We start from the raw sequence: 9,514 nt of genomic DNA, 5'->3' as shown, positions 1-9,514 counted from the left end.
GCTTTCCGCTACCACCATTTTGACATTTGACATTTGAGATTTTGAGTTTGCGGTTTTTCCGTTTCCTAAGGTGTTTCGGCTACTTAGGGAGGAGTCTCCATCATCTTGGTATCTACACCAAGAACACCGCCACTCATCATCGCAAAGGACGGTAACCTCGACGACACCTTTGTATTTTCACCTTGCAATTGCATTGTTAACCCCTAGCCCATTTTGCGTTACTTGCCTATCGAGACTAGCCATTTGAGTATTGCCGGCAATGTTACTTATGCACATTAGTGATCTACCATCCATTGCATACATACCATATCATCTTGGTATCATATCATCCATTGTGCCTCAAGTTTGTTCCCGCATATACACAATTGCTATCTTGGTTTGTGCATTGTGCAAAAGTGGCCATAGAAAGAAAAAAAGAGAAAAAGCTTTTAAGCAAAAAGAGAGCAAAGAGCTCGTGAGCAAGTGCCATAGCATCATACCCCATTGCACATAAGAGCCATACCAAAATCTACATCATATGATATCATGCTTGAGAGAAACACCGGGAACCATACATACATAGCATACTTGGGATAGAAAGAATATCCATTTTGCATCTTATAGGTTGTGCACAAGTGTCGTATCCGCCAATTGAGCAATCGTGCTAGCGTCTCTCTTGAGTTGTGCAACACGAGCGTTTTCCGTGGATTCCACATTTTGTGCTCATTCCTTGGTTGCACGACCCCATTTATCTATCTGTGTGTGTGTTTCCGTGTACCTTTCATTGCTATTGGTCTACTTGTTTCGCTTGCGAATTTGTGAATCTCTTTCAACATTATTGACTCTTGCTAACATTTTGCATTAAATTTTTGTGCCACTATCCTCACCGAGCTCTACCATAAGCTTTACTTGATAGGTGTGAGTGAACAAGTCCGGTACCAATTCCACTATTCTTTCATCTCACATTGAGTGACACGGGATACATCCTCAACTTCGGGAAAAGGTAACTTGGTATTGTTTATCTCATTTCCTACTCACCTCTACTCGAGTCTTGTGATGGATAGGCAAGGCATTTCATCTTCGGTCTACAACAACAACGACGAGTTCGATGCCATGAACAACAACTCCGACGCCAAGATGCAAGCTAAAATGGAGGATATCAAAGCCCTCATCAAGTCCTACAAGCGATCTTCCTCATCTTCGAGAAGACGCTCAAGAGCACATGCTTCCGAGCTACCATCTCCGGCAAGATCACATCGGCATCGACACCATCACCAACAAGAACGTGCAGGTCAAGAGCACTACATCAACAATCGCTCAATGACTTCACCATCTCCCTTGGCATCTTCGCCAAGCGACTTCAAGGCATCTTCGCCTACGGACATACGGCATCTTCGCCAACAAGAACCCCAAGACTATGCTCAAGAGAAGCTCCCCAAGCTCAAGTCCGCGACTTCCACAAGCTACTACGACCTCGACATTGACCATGCGATTCCTTTCTATGGGACTCAAGAACCCGAGGAGTACCTCGAGTGGGAGCGTTTGATGGACGACTACCTCAAGCTAAATCAAGTTCGTCCCGAAGATCAAGTGAAGTGCGCCACAAGAAACTTCCACGACTACGCCTCGACATGGTGGCTTCACACACCTTCGGAGAGCTACGAGATGAGTTGGCCCAAGACGAAGAGAGCTTTACAGCGAGAGTTTGTGCCTCCAACCTACACGGAACAACTTCGACACCAATTGGAGAACACCACCCAAGGATCCAAGTCCATCGACAAGTACTTCAAGGAGATGATGATTGCCTTGCGACGAGCCGGCGTGGACGACCCCATTTCGATGAAGTTCCACTTCATGATGGGATTGCACAACGACATCTCCAAGCCATCTTCCTCGAGAACTACAAGTCCATCGACGACTACTACATTGGTGCTCTCAAGGCGGAACAAGAACTCATGAAGGCCAAGGCTTCTCCACCCCAAGCAAACTTCGCGGCGACCAATCTCTACGACAAGCATGAGGCTAGTACCACCAAGATGTCCAAGCCCGACGAGCTCCAAGACGATGCTCCCAAGGACCAAGCTTTGGAGGCGAGCGACAAGGTGGCGAGCAAGGATGATGCTTCCATCTTAGGAGACGAGAGTGATGATGTGCCATCTTCGGCCTTCATCCACGATGAGAGTGATGATGTGCCATCTTCGGCCTTCATCCACGGCGACCACGACGAGATGGTTGAGCATGGGGTTTTCCCTTCGACCACAGCGACGTATGATGACTTGAGTGACTTGTGCCACCATATTGAGAGTGAGAGTGCCTTCACCACTAGCCCCATATATGATGAGTTGCCACAATTCCCATGTGAGGAGAGCCACAACCCCCACCACTTGAGTGAGATGAGTGACTCCACCATACGTGAGTTTGAGTGCACCTATTTTGAAGGAGTGGGTGAACCACCACATAGAGAGAGTGAGATAGTTGATAGGTCTCGTGAGGCCATTTGCATTTCTAACAACTTGACCTCTACCTATATTGTGTCTTCTCGTTTGGTGCTAGGTCCCATTTATGATGACGCGCCGATCCTCGACGACTTCGTCCTCCCTTTGGACAAGACGATGGCCATGGTGGATTATGATGCACCGCCCACATGGTTCCATCAAGATGATGATGATGACCACCATTTGGTCTTTCCCACCTCACCTACACCACTTGAGTGGAATGACAAAGGTAACATAGGTGAAGGTGATGCTCTAGTCCCACTAGTGTACATTCTTGACATTGATTACTTGCATGATGTTGATCCACCTATTGCCATGCTTCATGCTAGTATGATTTCCCCATGCGATATTTGCACATTTATGATGAGTATGATGATTCTATTGTGGAGTCTATTAGTTGTGATGCCATGTTACATAGGATTTCTTGTGACAATTCTTTAGGTCACATCATGTTTGATGATCCACTTGACTTGTCATATGCTATGCATGAGATCTCCCGTATGTCATATTTGCAATCTCATTGTAGTGACTATGCATATGCCATTAAAATAAACCCAATTTGCACATATGGCATAGACGACAAGCCCATGGTTATTGGCATTTGTTTTTCTTGTAATGATATTGATATGCTCCCTTTGCATCATTTATCTCATATGCAATGCCATGACCACCTAGCTTCGGATATGCATTGTTTTGGATGTTGTCCATTTTCCCCATGTGATGTTTCCGATATTGCTCATGAGGAGACCCCCATAGTTTCCTCATACATTTTAGGAGATATTGATCCATCCCATCCATCGCATGATCCCAATACGTGTGTGCACCATATGCTCCCCATGAATAAACATGCTTTTGATGTGCCCTATACTTGTTTGCTCAATTTGTGTCCCCATCGTGTCATACATAACAACTATTCTTTCATGATGGATGACATGTTCCTATACCATGCATCAAATTTCTTTGAGCGATGCCTATCTTGTGCTAACTCACACGTGCACATACACATCATGATGGATGATGTGTACATTTACCACACACACAATTTCTTCCGTTTATGTCTATTTTGTGTAGGTACCCATGAATACTTGTCAACTTCGCAATCCCACGAGTTGACAAAACGAGCTCTTGAGAGCAATGACGATTTGGGATCCCGTGGACTATCCTTACCACCGTTCCCTTCGCGCAAGGACTACACGCAACTCCTCTACTTGGCTCTCACACGGCTATGGGCCATTTACCACTTCTCACATCATGCTCATTTTACCGTGTTCACTTTGCATGCTATGCTTGCTTCTATGCCTTTGCCATGCAACTGTGACCCTTGTTTGGATCTACCCATGATTCTCCATTATGATATTCCTATGTGTATTTGCATGCTTGGTGGAGATCCTTGTTGCTTTTGCCATGTTTATCATGTGCCCCATTCTATTGATGCTTGTTGTGTTGGGAGAGTCATGATGACCCATTGCTATTCGCATATGGCCTCTCGCCAATACATTCATGATATTGTACTCATATCTTGCTTTCATGTTTGTGCTATGACTTGTGAATATTTCATGCACACTATTTGCACCAATGACATGTTTGCCATGATTCCTCCTAGTATGTTGCATCTTCGCACTACTAGCTTGCTTGATTTGATAGCTATGAATGCTCACTATGTTGCATCACCCATGTTCCACTACTTGCTTTCTTGGGTTGATGACATATATGCTCATGCCTCTCACATGATAGATCTTGCTTTGACTTGCCATTATCACATTCCCATGCATCATGATATATATGCCTTGTGTGTTGCATCCAATTCTTGGACTACTTGCTACTATCATATGGTTGGTTGCACCAATATCATTTCTTCACATATGTCATGTCCCTTTGCTTGTCACATGCTTGACTTGATTGCCTCACACATGATGAACAATTGCTCTTTCTATTGTGTTGAGTGCCACACTATATTCACTACACCCTATGCACATTATGTTTCGATTGTCTTGCACTTGACCCATGTGTTTAGACATCTTATCTTATTTGGTGTTGTGAATGATTCCTATGCCTACCATAGACCTTTCATTGAGCACTTTGCCCATGTTTTCTATGAACTTGAGGTGGATGCTTGTTCACTTATCACATATATTTGCATCTTGACCTCCCATTTACATGCTTGTTCCCATGATGTACTTGATTGTGCTCAATTTATATGTCCAAATGTCATGACACACTTCTTTGTCAAACCATATGCTATGCCTGATGACAACACTTGTTGGGTGAATCACCTCTTGAATGCTTGGTTTTGCTCTTACGACAACCACATTTGTTTTTCCAAGTGCTTGTTATCTTTGCTACTTTTGAAGGAATTACAAGACGGTGCGACATTGGAGAGTGCCCATTTGGAACTTCAAGATGACAAGAACTTGGTGATCGACCACTTCTACACGGCAACGCCATCTCTTTCCCATGGTGATTTGGTTTTCGATCCGAGGTCGGATCTTTCCCAAGGGGGAGGGGATGATGCGGAGCATCCTACGGTAATCACCATGTCAAGAGCCCATTTGGCAAGTGACACGTGCGACATCTACTTCACACACACTAAGGTGAACCATCTCCTTTACACGTGCTCACTTGACCCCTTCGAGGATGGCATACTACTTGACACTTCTCCCATGTGCATGCATAGGTATTGTCGGAACTTCACGGACGACGAGGAGGAGTGCAAGTGCCAAGGAACGACTACACCATCCGCGAGGGAAGCGTGGAAGAGAAGACGGAAGAAAGGAAGAAGAAGAATGGAGCAAGACTGGAGTTGCCCGGACGATCCGGACCGAGCCCGGATCATCCGGACGACCTCCCGGACGATCCGGCTAACGTGCCCGAAGACAACAGAAGCTGCTCGACGAAGCCGGATCATCCGGACGGTCGCCCGGATCATTCGGACCCCCGACACCCGGATCATCTGGGCCACCATCCGGATCATCCGGACCCCGCCTGCGTGCGTGACTTGGGCCGAAGCCCGTGTACCCCTTCGCCCCTCACTTACCCCTTCGCCCCTTGGGCTATAAATAGACCTCCTCCACCTCCTTTCTAGGGTTAGCAAAGTGATAGCTCATTCTTAGGTGAGCTTTGCTCCTACCTATCTCTACTCTTGAGAGAGAGAGACCACTACTCCATTGGAGGCCAAGACCTCCATCTAGGAGAAGATCCCGCGGGATATCATCAAGACCCCCTTGTGGGAAGATCCATCTAGGATATCATCAAGATCTCCTCTTGGAGATGAACCTTACCTTGTATCTTTCCCTTTGTTGTTCATGTACCTTGTGATATTGTGTGTTTGATTGTCTAGTGGATGTGTGATTTGGACTTGTTCTTGAGTGTTTCCCCTTGTGATTTCTCCCCGTTCTTCCCCGTGTTCATCGTGTTCTTCGAGGGATCCCACTCCAAACGTGAAAGATCGACGCTATAGGGTTCCACCCTACATCACTAGTGGACTAAGGAATTTTTCGATTATGGAGGTGGTAAAAGAGTTCGTTGTAAAGGGTTACGCCGATGCAAACTTTGACACTATTCTGGATGACTCTGAGTAGTAGACCGGATTCATATAGTAGAGCAGTTATTTGGAATAGTTCCAAATAGCGCATGGTAGCTGCATCTTGGAGATTACATAGAGATTTGTAAAGCACACACGGATCTGAAAGATTCAGACCCGTTGACTAATAACCTCTCTCACAAGCGAGATATGATCAAACCCAATGGGTGTTGGATTCATTAGAAACACATAGTGATGTGAACTAGATTATTGAATCTAGTGCAAGTGGGAGACTGTTGGAAATATGCCCTAGAGGCAATAATAAAATGGTTGTTATTATATTTCCTTGTTCATGATAATTGTCTATTGTTCATGCTATAATTGTATTAACTGGAAACCGTAATACATGTGTGAATACATAGACCACAACATGTCCCTAGTGAGCCTCTAGTTGACTAGCTCGTTGATTAATAGATGGTTATGGTTTCCCGACCATGGACATTGAATGTCATTGATAACGGGATAACATCATTAGGAGAATGATGTGATGGACAAGACCCAATCCTAAGCATAGCACAAGATCGTGTAGTTCGATTGCTAAAAGCTTTTCTAATGTCAAGTATCATTTCCTTAGACCTTGAGATTGTGCAACTTCCGGATACAATAGGAATGCTTTGGGTGTGGCAAACGTCACAATGTACCTAGGTGGCTATAAAGGTGCACTACGGGTATCTCCGAAAGTTTCTGTTGGGTTGGAACGAATCGAGACTAGGATTTGTCACTCCGTGTGACGGAGAGGTATCTCTGGGCCCACTCGGTAATGCATCATCATAATGAGCTCAATGTGACTAAGTAGTTAGTCACGGGATCATGCATTACGGAACGAGTAAAGTGACTTGCCGGTAACGAGATTGAACGAGGTATTGGGATACCGACAATCGAATCTCGGGCAAGTAACAAGCCGATTGACAAAGGGAATTGTATACGGGATTGCTTGAATCCTTGACATCGTGGTTCATCCGATGAGATCATCATGTAAAATGTGAGATCGAACATGGGTATCCAGATCTTGCTATTGGTTATTGGCCAGAGAGCTGTCTCGGTCATGTCTGCATGATTCCCGAACCCGTAGGGTCTACACGCTTAAGGTTCGGTGACGCTAGAGTTGTTATGGGAATTAGTGTGCAGTTACCGAATGTTGTTCGGAGTCCCGGATGAGATCCCAGACGTCACAAGGAGTTCCGGAATGGTCCGGAGGTAAATATTTATATAGGGAAGTCCTATTTTGGCCACCGGAAAATGTTTGGGATTTTTCGGTATTGTACCGGGAAGGTTCTAGAAGGTTCCGGAGTGAGGCCCACCTGCATGGGGGGACCCATTTGAACGTGGGTAGTTTTGGGGGCAAGGCCCCACACCCCTGGTCAAGGCGCACCAAGATCCCCCTTAGAAGGAATAAGATCATATCCTGAAGGGATAAGATCAAGTTCCCTAAAAAGGGGGATAACAATCGGTGGGGAAGGAAATGATGGGATTTCTTTCCTCCCACCTTTGCCAATGCCACAATGGACTTGGAGGGAAAAAAACCAGCCCCCTCCACCCCTATATATAGTGGGGAGGCGCATGGGAGCTTCACCCCTTGCCCCTGGCACAGCCCTCCCCCTCTCCAACTCCACCTCCTCCTAAGTAGTGCTTGGCGAAGCCCTGCCGGAGAACTGCAAGCTCCACCACCCGCCGTCGTGCTGCCAAAGCTCTCCCTCAAATTCTCCTCTCCCCTTGCTGGATTACGAAGGAGGAGACGTCCCCAGGCTGTACGTGTGATGAACACGGAGGCGCCGTCCATTCGGCGTTAGATCGGATCTTCCGCGATTTGAATCGCCGGGAGTACGACTCCCTCATCCGCATTCTAGTGATGCTTCCGCATCGCGATCTTCAAGGGTATGAAGATGCACTCCCCTCTCTCTCGTTGATAGTCCCTCCATAGATTGATCTTAGTGATGCGTAGAAATTTTTTAATTTCTGCAACGATCTCCAACAAGAAGTGCTTAGCTTTGGGTTCAATCTTGTGGTGCTCGATCCTAGTGACAGAAGGGGAACCGACACGTATTGTATTGTTGCCATCGAGGATAAAAGGATGGGTTTTTTATCATAATGCTTGAGTTAATTCCTCTACATCATGTTATCTTGCCTAATGCATTACTATGTTCTTATGAACTTAATACTCTAGTTGCATGCTGGATAGAGGTCGATGTGTGGAGTAATAGTAGTAGATGCATAATCGTTTCAGTCTACTTGATACAGACGTGATGCCTATTTTCATGATCATTACCTTAGATATCGTCATAACTTTTCACTTTTCTATCAATTGCTCGGCAGTATTTTGTTCACCCACCGTAATAATTCCTATGTTGAGAGAAGCCTCTAATGAAACCTATGGCCCCCGAGTCTATTTTCCATCATATAATCTTCTATTTTCATCATACAAGTTTCTGATCTACACTTTTAGTTTCCTATTTATTTTCCTTGCGATCTTTTACTTTCCGTTCCATAAACCAAAAATACCAAAAATATTACTTTACCATTTATCCATCTCTATCAGATCTCACTTTGCAAATAACCATGAAGGGATTGGCAACCCCTTTATCCGTTGGATGCAAGTTGGTGTTTGTTTGTGCAGGTATTTGGTGGCTTGTCGCATTGTTTTCTACTGGATTGATACCTTGGTTCTCAAAAGCTGAGGGAAATACTTACTCTACTTTGCTGCATCACCCTTTCCTCTTCAAGGGAAAAACCAGCGCAAGCTCAAGAGATAGCAAGTTCATTGTAGACCTACGGGTTCGTAGTTAGTAGCTAGATGGCTTCCTCTCTCTCTATCTCTCTCTCTCTATCTCTCTCTCTCTCTCTCTCTCTCTCTCTCTCTCTCTTTTAATTCTCAATACAATGGTCTCTTGGAGATCTATTTGATGTAACTCTTTTTGCGGTGTGTTTGTTGGTACCCGACGAACTTTGAGTTTATGACCAGATCTATGTTTTTATCCGTCAAAGTTATTTGAGTCTTTTGATCTCCTGTATGCATGATTACTTATAGCCTCATATTTCTTCTCCAATATTTGGTTTTTGTTTGGCCAACTAGCTCTATTTATCTTGCAATGGGAAGATGTGCTTTGTGATGGGTTTGATCTTACGGTGCTTGATCCCAGTGACAGAAGGGGAACCGACATATGTATCATTGCTATTAAGGATAACAAGATGGGGTCTATTTCTACATAAATATATCTTGTCTACATCATGTCATCATTCTTATTGCATTACTCCATTTCTGCATAAACTTAATACACTAGATGCATGCTGGATAGCAATCGATGTGTGGAGTAATAGTAGTAGATGCAGGCAGGAGTCAGTCTACTAATCTTGGACGTGATGCCTATATAATGATCATTGCCTGGATATCGTCATGATTATTTGAAGTCCTATCAATTGCGCAACTGTAGTTTGTTTACCCATTGTTTCCTATTTTTTCTCG

This window comes from Triticum dicoccoides, chromosome 5B (assembly GCF_002162155.2).
Source record: "Triticum dicoccoides isolate Atlit2015 ecotype Zavitan chromosome 5B, WEW_v2.0, whole genome shotgun sequence".
NCBI classification, from domain to species: domain Eukaryota; kingdom Viridiplantae; phylum Streptophyta; class Magnoliopsida; order Poales; family Poaceae; genus Triticum; species Triticum dicoccoides.
This window is presented reverse-complemented; position numbering follows the sequence as displayed.